At 39.5% G+C, this 16159-nt stretch overlaps 1 protein-coding gene and 1 non-coding gene across 6 annotated transcripts in view; both read right to left on the bottom strand.

Annotated features, from left to right (window-relative positions):
• Nucleotides 1–16159, bottom strand: part of GRM8 (glutamate metabotropic receptor 8) — a 794344-nt gene that overhangs the window by 194728 nt on the left and 583457 nt on the right. The gene's annotated exons all lie outside the window — the stretch shown is intronic.
• Nucleotides 9682–9815, bottom strand: LOC115851972 (small nucleolar RNA SNORA43). The gene has a single exon (XR_004038987.1). It is a non-coding gene; the product is annotated as a small nucleolar RNA SNORA43 (small nucleolar RNA).

The raw sequence follows: 16159 nt of genomic DNA, 5'->3' as shown, positions 1-16159 counted from the left end.
TTTGCTTAATTCAGTTTTATCCGACTCTCCACTCCAACACAACTGGGTTATTGTGGGATTGAAAAACACCCAGGCAAGGTCCTAATTTAAATTCAACCAGCCTTAGGTCAACGTTGGTCTGGTCTGTGCTGCCGCCTTATCTCCTATTGGACCCTGTTTGGTGCTGTGGTTAACTCATCCCCAGTGAAGTCTCTGTTTGAGATGAGAGCAGCTGGAGAGCTGAAGTTTCTGTTAAACAATTAATTAGACTTTCAAAGGGCAGAGATAAAGTAATCACTATCTTCAGCTCTCAATATAAAGTGTGAAAACATTTCAGAATTTAGTAAGCCTTTCTCTTCTCTTCTTTAAGGTGTCATTTTCTCCCTTTTCTATTGATACTTCTCTCCCTCCACTCATATCTCTACTTAACTGTTCATCCGTAGAACTTATCAAATGTCAAGTATGTGTTGTATTTACTTTTTAAAAGTCAATGTTCCTTTCTTAATTAAACCAAGCTTTTTAAATATGTTACATATGATAGATATTACACAAACAGGGTATTTTGGCCCAGGCAAGGGCCTAGACATTAGTCGCTTTTGTTGGAAAGACTTATGGTCTTTAGGTGATTGGGCGGGTCCTTCTCTTCCATTGCTCTTTTTACTATGAATTATGAGTTAATAGTAGATTAAAGTCCCCCTAGAAGAAAATAAATTTGGACTGCATTCCCTTTTCTGTGAGATAGTTATTCAAACATTTCTGAGGTTGTTAGATAATCCACACTAAGGCCAGGAGTCAGGAAATTGTGACCTTCATGAAAGAAGGAACGTGTTGCATTTTTTTGCTACCGTGTTCTTCATTGCCTAGCACAGTGCCTGGCACGTAAGTATATGTGGATAAAGGGAAGGTGAGCAGAAGGGAAGGAAGGAGAAGGGATGGGAGTGGGGCAATGATGGAGGGAAAGAAGATAAAGAGAAGATCAGAGAGAAAAAAAAGGGAGTCCTTTTGAGCACACCCACCATAATGGAGTGGATGATCTAGGCTGAGATTATGGACTTAGCACCTGATTCTTGAAGGAAGAGTGGAGGTAGTGTCAGCGGACTGTGACGGATGCTGGAGTCCCTCCTGGCACATGGGCTCAGCTTGGGGAAATGGCCTGTTTTGTGTATTACCACCCGGCTCCCAGTGATTTTTGCTATGACTTGTTTCTTTCTGACATGATGCTATGGAAGAGAATATCCCCCTCCTCGCTTTGATAGATGAGGTTTAGGGAGAGGGGCAGAGCTCTGCACCTCGGGCAGAGGCGTCCTCAAGCAACACACTGAAGTTATCAGGAGAAGGTGGCTTGGTGGTCCCCCTGTCTGTAGGCCTGTCAGACTTTAACTGCACCGCAACTCCATCCAGGGCATCAAAACCCACTAAGTAGGGGCTTCCCTGGTGGCGCAGCAGTTGAGAGTCTGCCTGCCGATGCAGGGGACGTGGGTTCATGCCTCGGTCTGGGAGGATCCCACATGCCGCAGAGCAGCTGGGCCCGTGAGCCATGGCCGCTTAGCCTGCGCGTCCGGAGCCTGTGCTCCACAACGGGAGAGGCCACAACAGTGGGAGGCCCGCGTACGGCAAAAAAAAAAAAAAAAAAACACGCCCTAAGTGCCCTGTGCAGGGGCAGCGTCTGAAGAGTCTGACCTGGAGAGGTTCTGCTGCTTTCCAGAATATGGAACCAGATCCATGACAAGAGGGATGGATTCATGGTCAAATGTGACCAATATTGCAGGTTCTCAGGATTATGTGGATAAAGAATGTCTGGGAAAGCCTGTTTGGTTTTTTCTTTCTACTCATTTGAGAACTGGGAGCCCATGCACCTTATGTCCTGTGCATTCTTGTTAGCCTGACTGTGTTAGTCCCAGGTTGTTGAAGTCTAAAAGCTCAGCACTTTCCTGTCACCCTTGATTGCCTTTCTCTACTGTGAGCTCAGTGGAAAACAATACATGACATCTGGACTAATGTGGTACTAATTCCTTCAGCCCCAAAGCATGTGACAAACGAGCCAGAAATCACTGGCTTGCCTCGTCCCCGTCAGGGTGCCTATCACCCTACAACCCCACCAGCTCACTTCTACCTGTTTTCATCTTTATATATCTATAGATAGAGAGATTTTCACTATAAAATATAATACACATACAGAAAACTGAACAAAGCCTAATCATAGACTTTAATGAATTATTACTGGGTAATCACCACATGGGTCAGGAGATAGAGCACTGCTGGCAGTTTCAGACAACTGCTCTCCACCCCGTGTACCATCATTGACCCTTCTGTACCTTCTCCCAATCACGAATCTATCCTCTTGTCTAAAGGTAACCACTTTGACGATATTTTCCTTGATTTACTTCTTATCATTTCCACTTAAATGTGCATGATGTGCACTTTTAAACCTGTTAGTTTAGTTTTGCCTGGTTTTTTTGGAACTTTATGTAAATAAAATCAAACATTCTTATTTCCCTATTTGAACTTTATATAATGGAATCAGTTTATCTACCTGGTTACTTTTGATTTTGCTTATGAGAATTACCTTCACTGTTATGGTTATGTGTAATTCATTTGCTTTCATTGCTGAATAGTATTTCACTATATAGAGACGCTATCATTTGTGTATTCATGCTAGCATTGATGAACATTTGGGTTATTTCTGGTTTGGCTATTACACACATTATGGTTATAAACATTCTTTTATATATGTCATGCTACAAATGGATGTGTATTTCCATTGAGTATATAACTAAGAATGGAACGGGTAGATTGGCCCGTATGAATGTCTTCAAACACAGGAGAAAATGCCTATCTGGTTTACAGAGCGGTTGAGCCAGTTATACTCCTGCCAGCAGTATATGATAATCCTTGTAGCTTTACATCCTTACCAATACTTGATAGTCTCAGTTTGTTCAAATTTAGCCATTCTCAAAAGGTAGATAAGGTAGATATCACTACCTTATTGTGGTTTTAGCTTGAATTTCCTAGCTTATTAATGGAATTTAAAATCATTTTAACTTTTTTAATTTGTGAAGTATATATTCAAATTACGTGGTTGTTTTGTGGGGTTTTTTCCTATTGGGTTGTCTGCCTTTTTCTCATTGCTTTGTAGGACTTTTTTTCTTAATAGGTATTCCAGACTATATACAAGCACTTTGATTGTTATGTATATTGTAAATGTCCCGTCCCATTCTGTAGCTTGCCTTTTAACTCTCTGCACTAAATCCAATAGGAGACATATATTAAAGTCTTTGTGGCAGGTTCTCTGATAGACATATATTCAGAGTACCGTTAGAGTACACAGGAAGAATTGCCAATTAAACCTATGAGGAGTGGGAACTCTAAAAATGTCATACGAAGGTAAATCTTGAAAATATACGTTCATATTTTCCAGAAAATTAAAGGGGCCCTCATGAGTAGAAGGAAGTGAGAACAAAGCGAAAGAGAACACAATCTAAGGGTCACAGGTGATATTGATACTTTGGGAGTATATGGGATTGCGAAGAAAGAATGAGTAATAGAAAAGCAAAGGATCAAATCTTGGTAGCCATATTTAAAGGAGCTATCCAAAAAAAAAAAAAAAAAAGGAACAATGAGACAAGAGTTGAAGAGTGGCCCCTGAAGCAGGAAGAAAATCAAACCAGGAGAGTGTCATTAATAATCTCAAAGGCAGAACCATACCAAATACCAAATGGGATATTAAATTTTCAGTGTCAACTTGAATAGTCTGTGGGATGGGGTCCAGCTGTTTGATCAAACACTGGTCTAGATGTTGTTGTGAGGTAATTTTTAGTTGTGATTAATGTATAAATCAGTAGACTGAGTAAAGCAGATTATGCTTCATGATGTGAGCAGGTCTTAGCCAATCAGTAAAAAGCCTTAGGAGGAAACACTGAGATTCCCCAGAGAAGAAAGGAATTCTGTCTCCAGTCTGGCTTTGGACTCCAGACTATAACTTCAACCCTTTTCAGTCTGCCAGGTCTCTGCTCACTGGCCTGCCCTACAGATTTTGGACCTGCCGGCCCTTGAAATCATGTGAGCCAATTCCTTAAAATAAACCTCTCTCTATATATACCATTGGTACTGTTTCCCTGGAGAACCCTAAAAAACACACCAGATAACACAGAGGTCCTAAATATACCCATGCCAATGTGTAGCTGAACAGGGTTGGAAGGAAAATTTATTAGGATTAAGAAAATCGTTGCAATATGATGCTCAGATTAATTTCAAAACTAATGAGGAGATAATGGGAGAAGTTATATGTTTAGCAATTGAAGTTATCAAGAAAAATCAATATTTAAAATGGGAATAAATGATGCCAACAAGAATTGGGGGAGAGTGGCATTAATATATACGGACTGCATGGACTTTTAAAGAAGGGTAATTTTCTAGTGGTGGTAGAATGGGAGTCTCAAGGCAAACGAATACTATGATTCCTCTCTCGCCCTATAAATGCAAGAGAGAGCAGTACTTTTAGATGAAGAAACTTTCCCAAGAAAGGCCTATTCATCATCTATTCAGTGATCAATAGAACCCTAGGTATCATTGAGAAAAGGTAAAAGGAGTGTCTAAGATTTAGAAGGATATTTTCACTTAAAATAAATATTCCCTGTGGTTTTAAAAAAAGATTTAAGGGCAGATGTGTGGTTATCCTGTGGCGAAGTAGAGCTGAGCGGGATGGCAATGAAAGAGAGTTTCAGAAGTTGTGGATAAAGAAGAAGAAAATAGAAGGTTGTTAAGTATTATAGGCAATGGATAGCATATCAGCTTTGGAGTCACAGAGATCTGGGTTTAAATTCTGCATTCACCTAATACACACACACTTACAACCTGTGTGACTGGGGTATGAAGCAGAATTTTCAAAAAGTAACCCTAAATGCTCTTTCAATCACCTGAACAATAAAATAGCTAGAGTTGGAGCCCTCACTTTTCCCAAGGGTTAGGGTCACAGTGTTCTCAGAAGAGGGGCTACCACTTCGCCCTGGGTTCCAGGGTGCCCAGATGTGGAGCAGCTGGTTTTCTCACATTGCTGACGACTAAATGCAGATTGCCTGCCATCCAAAACAATATATCTGCACTATCTTAACAAGAGGCTCATACCCTGGCCTCAGTTAGGGCAATGTTCTTCCACTAGAACATAAGCCCGCTCTGTATCCAGCACGGGGTTGCTCCTTACCCACTGCTCTGTGGGATGTTGAGCCTCCAGGAGCATGTTCTTCTCTTACTGACATCGGCCTGTAAGATTCTCCAATAAAGCCAATTCCTTGACCATGCGATTCTACAGAATTCTCCCTGAGCCCTGCTGCACAATAGCAACCTGAGACAGGTAACAACCATCCTTAGTTTTGATATCCTTACCTGTAAAATAGGAACTATGCCAACTACAGTAATGAGTTATTGTGATGACGGAACAAGATAATGTGTTTAAGATACTTAGCACAGGGTCTATTTTATATGACTAATAGAAGAAAATTTACTTATGGGTAGAATGAAACTAAATAGCCTCAGTTTCCCAACTGAATGATAAGTCATGGTTCTGGCCTCAATAAAACCACCCTCAAGATAATGAAATAGAGAATGACAATAGAGTGTGTGTGGGGTGTGATTGGGGGTAGTGTGGCTGGAAAGGATATTTACAAAAAGGGAGGGACTGGCCAGAAGTAGATCTACCTCTGCAAATTTATCCCACTAACAATTGTAGATTGTATTTTCACTTGTAATAATAACTCAATACTTGTGTTTGTATATATACATACAATTTATGTATATACCAAATATATGAGAAGTCTCTGAATTATCAGGAGTAAAACTCTTGCTATATGACTGAACTCTGAGAGGATATATGTATCTATCGCCATTGTTGGACTGATTGAATATAATTTGGGGGGGTCCGTTTTCCTCTGTTTAAGATGACAAGGACAGGGAACTGTGAGGTGGGAGGTTCTCTATAAAGTAGGTTATTATAAAGAAGCTGGCCAGAGGAAACAATAAAAGATAAGCTCTAATTGTGTAAATAAGGCAGTCAAAGCAAAGACAAATTCTTGTGTTGGAGCTGCTTCTGAATTTATTGCTACTGCTACTAGCGCTGGCCAGAAGGACCAAAACTTCAGTTATGGACAATATTGGAGAAATGAAATCCCACTTGGGCCCACTGAGATGCAGCCTGTGTACCTGTAGAGATGAGACTGGGAAGGGAGAAGGTGAGCATGGGAGCAGGAGAGTAAGAGTGGAGCTGATCAATTTCATTATGCGTCCTTGTTCAAGAAAAGAGTCAGTTGGATAGGAAGGGGCACCAATCCCCACAGGACTCTCCGGACAACTCAAGGAATTCTACTCTATCAGAATTTAATCCTGTAGACTACTCAGACCCTTGGGGCCTTTTAAATGCAAATGGAACCAAGAATGACGGAAATCTTACTATAAATGAACTAATATTTGGATCTGAGGGTAAAGGAATGTAGGCAGCTTTTCTCCATGGCAGTTGTGGGGTAGGATGGAGAGAAGACAAGAGCCCTGGTACTCTGAGGGAGGGAGAAACAGGCTGGGAGGAGATGGAGCCAAAAGTGAAAGGCGGGGATGGAAAAGACCATGTTGCCTAATCACAAGAGGACGTCAGGCTTTCCCTGGGAGGAGGGCCTTGACAGAGGAGTGGGAGGCCTAACCAACACTCTCTGTATCTTTAAAGTCAGAAGACACCCCTGAGAACCAGCATTTAAATTTTCACACTGCAATCTTTGAAGTTTTGCTATAATTGTATCAAACTCTGTAGTAATGACAGATACACAGATTTGCTGTAGAGTAAGAGGTAAACAGAATGGTGAGGAAATGCCTCATCGTTGAGTCCCAAAGGCCTCTAGTTGTCACCCACCAAGGATAGTGACTGCTAAGGCCACTGTCTATGTCCTTGCTGGCAACATTGGGTGACCTGTGTTTAAAAAAAAAAAAAAAAAAAAAAAGTGTTGGGAAGGGAGCTGTCTGTCTTCAGGACACAGTATAACTCTCTACTTGGAAGATGTGTTCAATATGCCATCCTGGGAAGGGTGAACTCTTCCAGCAGCACATAATGGGAAAATACTGTGGCCCTGAGCAATAAACTGAGAATATTTCAGAATCTCAAAAACTACTTCCATTGCTTCTCCTAACTGCAGAATATAGGAGTTTACACTGTCCTAACAACAACAACAACAACAGCTGCAAGTTTTCTCTTCCCTACCATGGAAGAGTTCCTTACTAACTCTGAATTTAGTTAAGGTTACTTTAGATGCATTATTCTTTCAGGAGTTGATTCCTAACAAATGTCAAATCCCACAAAAGTAAAATAATCGCCTTCCAAATATCAACCTTGTAAAACAGACGCACGATCAGCAAATTAGTAGGTCATACTTTATGGGCAAATTCTTTTTGTAGCTAATGATTGGTTTATTTAACCACCCCTCATGAAATTATCACAAAGAATGGTGTTCCCCTCCCCTTGCTCCACTACCCAAGCCCTCAACAGGGAAGAGTTGTCTGGAGAAGTAAATAACTTAATAACTGCCTTAAACTTCACTCATGTTAATTAGATATGGCATCTCCCCTAAAGATCACAGTAGTCACTGACTGGAATAACAAGTGACAAGACAAGAAACCAAATTGTCAACATGGGTACAAAGAATCTGCTAATTTATTGAAGGTTGGTAAATAATAGGAAGTGTTATATTAACATTACTCCCTTGTGATCCATTTTCAACCGAATCCTTTTATTAGCAATGTTTATTTTCCTGATTTTGAAAATAATAAATGCCCCTTTTGGAAAATCAAGGAGATAGAGAAAAATACAAGAAAACAATAGTAATTAATAATAAAGTTACCAACCATACACACTCATTTTAACAGACCAGCATTCTTCTTTCAGTCTTTTGGTATATGTATATCCTATCCATCAGACCATGTATAGGATTTGCATTTTATACTTAAAAGGATGTTCTCTTTTCATTAAACTACTGTAATATTAATGCCTGTATTATATTCCATTTTACTGCCATTTGTGTATTTTTTCTAACAGTAAAAGCCTTAACAAAAATCTTCACACACAGATACTTTTTACTTCAGATTGTTAGCGTAAAACTCTTGGAAGAGGTATTTCTGAACCAAAGTGTAAGAAGAGAATAACTGGCAAGTTATTTTCCAGGAAGTTTTCTTTATTTTATAACCTATTTAATTCTTTGCCAGACATATAAAAGAGCACTATCATCTCTCTGCCCTCTCATCAACCCAAAATATTTCTCCTGCATATATATTCTAATTCAATAGGTGAAAAATGATGCCTCAAGTTATGTTTAATCGATCACTTCTAAAGCTTAATTGTTTTCATAGTCAAGTGCAGTTTCTTGTGTGAATTGTTTCAATATGTTCTTTGTTGATTGATATTTTAGGATTCTGAGGGAGGTTGTTAGAAATTTGTATAACCATTATAAATATTCAATACATTAATGTTTTCTTTTATATTTGAAGCAAATCTTTCTCCCCACTATTTCTCCTTAACTTTGTTCATAGTGTTTAAGCTTTTTATTTAGTTAAATCTATTACTTCCCTATGTGATTTTTTTCCCTCAGTTCCTTTAAGTTTAGAAAAATTCTTCCTCTTCTACAGATTAGATATGCATTATCTACATTTTTTAAATAATTGATTTATGGTTGGCTACTACACGTAAGACCCTGATCTGATCTCACTGTGATTATATTGGTGTACGGCTTGAGGTAAAAGTTAAACTTGTCTTTTTCAAATAGGAAAACACATTATTTTTTTCCAGAAATTCAATTCTACTATATTCCAGGATCTACTTTTGCATAGGCCAGTCTAATCTTATTTTAAAGGTTGTCTACGGATTTAAAAAAAAATTGTACTTGCTTTTTGTTATTGTTAAAATTAAATGAAACTAAAACTTGTTAATAAAATTAGCTAACAAAATTTTCCACTGCTGACCAGATATTATAAAAAACATTGAACCTATCATGTTTAATGGTGCATAGATTTTCCCAAGCTGGAGAGCTGTGAAATAGAGTGTAACCAACGATCTGAGTGTAACTGTGATTAAACTTTCCAATGTTGGAAGACACTTTTAATGGAAGCTATTATCTATATTTATAGCAGTTTCATTTTTTACTTTAGCTGTTTCTTACTCATTTTTTTCTCCTTTTTCTGCAATTGATTTGCAAAGTATTCCATTAATTGCCTCGTAACTGTCATATCTATGGAAAATTCTTAGCATGCCTTAAAGTGATCAAGAAAGCTCTTGGGTGTTGAAATATACTATTTTATTTTTAGATCTTTGTGTCTCATCTGGATTCTGCTTAGGCAAACCTAGTTAGAGTTAATGATGCTGTCACACAGTTGCTGTTAAATTGTATTGATCTGGGTCAATCAGACCCTTGAGATATGTTTGCCCCTCTAGGATCCTTGCCCAGACTAGATGTCCATGCAATTTCTGTCCAGCTCCTAAGCCAGAGGCATTTAAGCTGGCCAACAATGGTCTCTTGCTTTGATAAAGTCTTGTATCTGGAGGTCTAAGCTTAAGAATGAGAAACAGAATTTGTATGGTCCTGTCTGATGCTGAACTCTAGCTTTTGCCTGCACCCCTGGGCTTGCCTCATGGATCTCCTATGTAAAGTCATGATTTTTGTTTGTTTGTTTGCTTTGCAATGTCCGGCTACAAACCATTCTTAGTGCCCACTGTTCTGAGCACTGAGTGTAGAAATAGCTGTTCCCTCTCTGCCCCAGTGTCACAGGTGCAGCAGGGCAGCTGTACCCATGATGCCGGCAGGTCCAGCATCTGCAGGGCAGCGTCCCCTCCCTCCCACCCACCCAGAAAAAGTCATGATTTTTAAGGATCTCTGTTCCTACTAGGATTAGCCGGATGGGGTAACTTCTCCAGGAGCGGGTAGGGTAGGGTAGGGAGGGATTGAGGTGTCTATATTCAAGAATAACAAATTCTAGGCCACTACAACACATCATGAACTACCCCAATACAAGGTTAGTAATATATGAAAATGTTTTTAAAGGAAATGTTGTTTATCTTATAAATAAAATAAGAGAAGAAAAATGATCGCCAGACTGGTATCTTCTATAATTTGGGCAATACCCACTTTGTGCCAAGAACTGTATCATGCACTAGAGACAAAGGGTTAAAAGATATAGTCCCTGCCCCCAAGGAGCTCATGGCATGGCGAGCAGACTTACTAGTAAGTAGTATAAAAGCTATGAGAGGGAAGCACTAAATGATAGGGAGCAGACGGAATGGATGCCTAGCTCAGACTGTAAACAGCTGGAAGACTTCTTGGAGACGGTGACCTACGAACTGAATTTTAAAGGAAGAGAATTTCAGGCAGATGGAATAGCACACTAGAAGGCTCAAAGCTGTGAGGAAATAGCCCACTTACAGCCCTGCAAGCACTCCAGCAAAGGTCTTAATTGGTTAGTGGCAGAAGATGGAAATGAAGGGTTTAATAGAGCCAAATGATTAAGGTTCTTATATGTCTTGCTAAGGATTCTGGATTCTATCCTAGGCTGTGGAGAGGTACTGAAGGATTTTAAGTAGTCAAGGGGAATGATCAGATTTGCATTTTAGAACGATTTCTCTGGCTGCAACCATATAACTGGGGAAGGATGGGGGGGACATAACAATACAAAACAAATAGAGGACGATTATAGCAATTCAGGAAAGAAATTATGAGGGTCTTATCTTACTCTGAAGAAAGATATTAAAGAGCTAAGGAGGCAAAATATGATTGTTGATTACATGGTTAAGGAGATGGGGATAAGGGAAAGAGTGAAGGCAGGTCCAGGATGCCCTAGATTTCTGGCTTTGGCAACCAGGTAAAACGTGATGACATTCACAGAAACGGAGAGCAACAGTGTGAGAGGAGACTTGGCTCAAGGTAGATACAACTATCTTGAGTTACCGACCAAATGTCCTGGTGGAAACACAGGGCCACGACTAGGGTGAGGTGAGTGAGGCACTCAATTGGATGCAAATATTAAGGGGCAAAAAAACTCAGTAATCAGAATAAATACTACATTAATGAAAAAAAAATTAAAGCAAAATTAAGGCAGAAATTCATGAACAAAATATCAAAATATTAAATAAAGGCAGCATCAGTACCAGTGGCATGCCACCACATAGAGCCACCTTGGAGGAAAAGAAAAATCAGGAATACCTATCCTGGTACAGGATGCAGTGGCCAAACCCGGAAGCCCTGGCTCCTTAAAGGAAGCTGTGATTGAAAGAGATCGGATAGTCCTCAGCTGGGCAGGAGGTTTACAGAAGGTGTGTTTTGTGGGTTTCCCCCCAGCTTTATTGAGGTATAATTTAAAAATAAAATCGTAAGATATTTAAAGTGCACACTGTAGTAATCTGACATATGTATACATTGAAAAGAGTTCCTCCCACCTAGTTGTTTAACACAAGGAAGGTGTCCTTATTTCTTTTTACTCTTCTTTTATGAGAGAAGAAACTTGAACATATCTGCTTTCTAGGTTAAAAAGGGCTGGCGATGGAAGGAGGGCTTTGGGAGCAGGAAGGTAGAGAAGCACAGGGAGAGATGGGGCTGGAGGGAAGGAGAGGAAGATGGGGACCGATGTAGGTAAGTTAGTAAAGGTCTTCAGAACTAAGGGAGTTTCCACTTAGGAACTGACAGTGAAGGAAAGAGCTTTTATTGTCTGGTAACACATCAGCATATCATCCCTCTGCAGATCACTCTTTTTATCTTTTGTAATGTTTATAACATTTCCTCACATCTTTCTGCATTTTTTCCCATCCCCAAATTTAGAGGAATTAGTATGCCATACTTATCTCCCACAATCCTCCTCTCTTCTGAGCATCAATCAGCAGTTACTAATGTGAAGCTTCAACAACGGAAGAACAAAGAAGCATTAAAAACTGTTTGATGAAAATAATAGAAGCAGTGCTTAAGTGCTGCCCACATCGTTTCAAAAACGCTCTTACCCAACCTTCAGGTGGAAATTATACTCAAGGCTGCAATGGCTGGATCCCCAAGTTCACCACAGTCTGCACCTTAGAGCAATTTTTCCATAAAACAGTTCTTTTATTTTAGTAATAGAATATCTACTAAAAGGGTGAAAAACAATGCAAGCAAATGCAGTAAATGTTTGTTATTCGGAGAAGCAAGTTATTCCTTCGTGCCCTACCATTGTTTGAGCTAAGTTCCAGAGGTTGATACTAATGGAATGGATTGCAGAACTACTTCTCAAACATGCTAAGTAACCAGGCTGTCAAATTAAAGGAGTCTCCAAGGCTGGTGCTTCTCTGGTCATCTCTAATTAGGCGATACTCTGCTGGAACCCTCACAATTAATCTTAAGAGTTGTTTTTCTCCTCCAGTGAACGGAAGGGGAATTTTTAAAGTGTATGTAGTGGCTTCCTCTTTGTTGTAATTTTATTTAGAGGAGTATGTTACAAAGATTGAGATATAATAAATTGTTCTATTTTCCCCCGTTGAAGGAAAACTAACAAATAAACATAAATTTGCAGGAAAATTAACAAAAGCAATGCTTATCTTTTGTATTATTTTATCAGTATTTAACTTATATTATTTTTCAGTTGCATCCATGTCACAAAACACTTCAGGCATATCAGGGTATGTGCTACTCACTAAACGTTAAGTATATGTTTAGTAATGCTTTTCCACCTCTGGGATCTATTTGGGAAGGAAAAGTGTCATGTTATTTTTCTATACCTGGAATGACCCAGACTTATCTGCCTGTTAATACTTTATCCATCTGATGCTTCCTACAACATCCAGCCTTACCTGATAAGCTATTTTTTCTTTAATTTATCAAACAGTTATTGACTATCATAAATCAATGGATAAAACAATGAAGAAATGAATTAACTGATCAATGTGGTCAGATTCTATGGGCTACATATCTTTGTAACCCCAGTGGAGCCTACCACAGTGTCTGGAACATTAGCAAGTGAAATAGATATTTACCAAATTATTAATTATGTGTGTATCGCACAGATTGGAATACATTTTACTTCAAGGAATTCTCCCTGAATTATAATCATAGCTTCTGAGGAGAAAAGCATATATTTCCCATCAACCTGATCCTTAAAATCTTCAGAAGCACTTTTTCTGTAATGGTAAATAAACTTTCTTTTAAATGCTGTGGGAGATGCTGGTGGATGATTTCTGAATGTCTGGTTGCTGTCCTCAAGGCTTAGCAATCACCTGAACCCGAGGGACTTTTATCTAACCTTAACTCTGCACCTGACTGCCAAGCATAGCTAATCACTTAAGTTCCAGTGAATTAATGGGTTCATCTGTAAAACACGATTGCCATCAAAGGACTTCAGAGGAAAAGACTAATGATAGAATAACCGAAATGACAGTAGATTTAAAGATTCAACAGTGCTATCAAAATTCAGGGCAAAGCCATTTTCCATACTGTCCCTCAAGTGTAACTGTGCTGCTTTTATGAGGATCGAATTCAAGAAAAATAAGCTTGTAAGAGCTCTGTCGTGCTGTTTTGTATCTGCTGGATTGATGCCAGATGTCAATCCTGTTGCTTTCAAAAATTTAACACGGAAAGCAATTGGAAAATTCATATTTTCATTAGATGCCCAAGGACTCTAGACTTCAATGGACAAAACACACCCCCTATGACTTTGCAAAGACGGCTAACTAGAAAAGCAATTCATACATTTCTTTTTATCACCTTTTTCCTCTTCTATTTCCTTTCATTTTTCTACTACATTTTGAATTTGACTTTTATGTTTCTGCATCTGAAGCAGTTGGAAGGTTTTTGCAGACTCCAGGGTGCCGTTTTCAGTGTCTGATGAGGTTATCCCTTCGATGTGTGTCAAAAAATCACCTCCAGGCTCCAGATAAAGAGCCAGGGTGCCCCAGAAGTGCCCTAAGCCCTCTGGGGGCTTGATTGCCTGAGCTGCTTGTATCCTTCTAGCTGCAATGCATATGTTTCAGGGCAATGATAAATACTGGCTCAACGGAGAGCGATGGAAAGTATTCCTCAGAGAAATAAGATCTGCGTCTACTGGAAAACTGATTTTTTTTTCCAGGCACTGTGACATCTGTTCAGGGTAACTAAGCATCGCTGCATAAGGGGATAGAGTACATTAACTGAACTGGTGTTGGGTCCACAGTGAAATAGAAGAACATCAGAACCAAAGCACACTCTGTTCAGATAGTTCATAGTGTCCTTTTAATCACCCACTTGACTTTATAAATCGATTTAATATGTGGGAGGTTGGTATAGAGCAGACAGAACAACCGTAATTGCACGATATTGGGACCACTAATGAACATAAAAAGCCATTTCATGTTCAGTGTTTGAAAGAAATCATGTTGGACTTAAAGGAAATCAGGAATCCAAGAATTCAATTCAAAGAAAATAGAGCTGAAGACTGTATCAGAATCAAGTACCTCATACCTCTACATTCTAGCAATTAATGATTGACTTTTAAGAAAACCTATTTCTGCAAGAATGCCAAGTAATCTTTTTTAGAGCTCACTTTTAAATATTTCTTACCATGTTCTCATTCGTTAGCTCAATTGATTCTCTTAAGAATCCTATAATTTAAAAGTTATCATAATCTACATTTTAGAGTTTAAAAAGTTGAGAGAAATAAATTACATAATTTGATAAGCGTGGTAAAGGGGCCTCTAAGAACTCCAGGCTCCCTCTCTCCATCCCTTCCTCCCTCCCTCCCTTCCTTCTTTTAATAAACATGTATATATAACTAGTAATTACCAAGCACTTGCAATGCACTGGGCAGTGCGCTAGGCTCTCCAAGGCAAACATTTTAAACTACAATAAGAGAAACAGGAAGCAATGCAATGAGTCAGCTAGTATGGGAATCAGTTAGTCATAGTCGCTCCCAGCTGCAGGCTCAGAGTGTTGGGTTGGGCTGCCCTGAATTGCAACCACATGCAATGCAGCACCGTAGGAGCACAGTGGACCTGTCAGTTCACACTGCAGGTCCATTTATAGCTCTTACCTTAGTTAATACCACTGCTTATATATGTAAAAGGTACTTATGAATTATCATACAAAATATGGAAGGGACCTCAAGATACTTCTCGTCTCCTGGTTCTCAAATCTAACCATGTACCAGAGGCACTGGTGGTTTTTATAAGGAACAGATTCTTGAGCTTCACCAAGGACTTCATTATTTCCAGGAAGGAATTAAAAAAATAAATCTGTGTTTCTAGTAAACTCTCCCAGTGACTTCTGAGTAGCCTGTTTAAAAGGGTATTGGAAAACTTACACTACAGTCTTGCTTTTGATTTTTATTATTACACGATCTAGAATTGAGTTCAAATGGTCAGGTTTTGTGAGAAATGCTTCTGTTTAGTCTTGGAAATACCACCAGCAGTAGAAAATGGCTTCTAGTCCACGTAATCCCAGCCATTGGAGATGACAGAAGCAAACAGAGTAACCAAGTAGGCTAGGGTACGGAATCTGGACCCCTCTGAGACAACCTAAGAAGTGAGTCTGCCAGAGGACAGTGATCATTATAAGTGGGCTGCCTGTATCTCCTGGTATGTTTTGGACAAGCCCATCTCCCATGCCCTGCTTGTGGCATGGTGACAGCAGTACAACCTGAAGCCAGAAGTTGGGACAGTGGTTTCCTGATTCCCCCACTTCCTGATGAGGCAGTGCTGGTGGACCAGTTCTGGGGTGGTGTTCTTGGGTTCACCCTTGAAGGTCCAATCTGGAGCTCTTCCCAAAAAACTGTAAGCACTAATCTATCGTGTGAGATTCCTTCCTGCTAAAAATGGAGTGGTTTCTGCTGTCTGTTGAAGAATAGCAAGTGATAAGGACATGAAGAATGAAAAGGAGGCAGGTGACAAACCAGGAAAAGAGAATTCTAGGCAGAGAGAACAGCAGGTGCAAAGGGTAGTGAGGCTGGAAAAGGGCTTGGCACGTTCAAGGAACAGAAAGATCATTGGTGTTGGAACAAACAGGTGGGAATGGGAAGGATGAGATATAGCAGAAGGCAGATAAGGTCTATGCCAGTGAGATCAAGTTCAGACTTTTTTTCCCAAGTATACTGGAAAATCAATTAAGAGTTTCAATCAGGCATGATCTAGTTTTAAAAACTTACTCTGGATGCCTTGTAGAAAAAGAAAGCAGGA

Source organism: Globicephala melas, chromosome 9, assembly GCF_963455315.2.
Source record: "Globicephala melas chromosome 9, mGloMel1.2, whole genome shotgun sequence".
NCBI classification, from domain to species: Eukaryota; Metazoa; Chordata; class Mammalia; order Artiodactyla; family Delphinidae; genus Globicephala; species Globicephala melas.
This window is presented reverse-complemented; position numbering and strand designations above follow the sequence as displayed.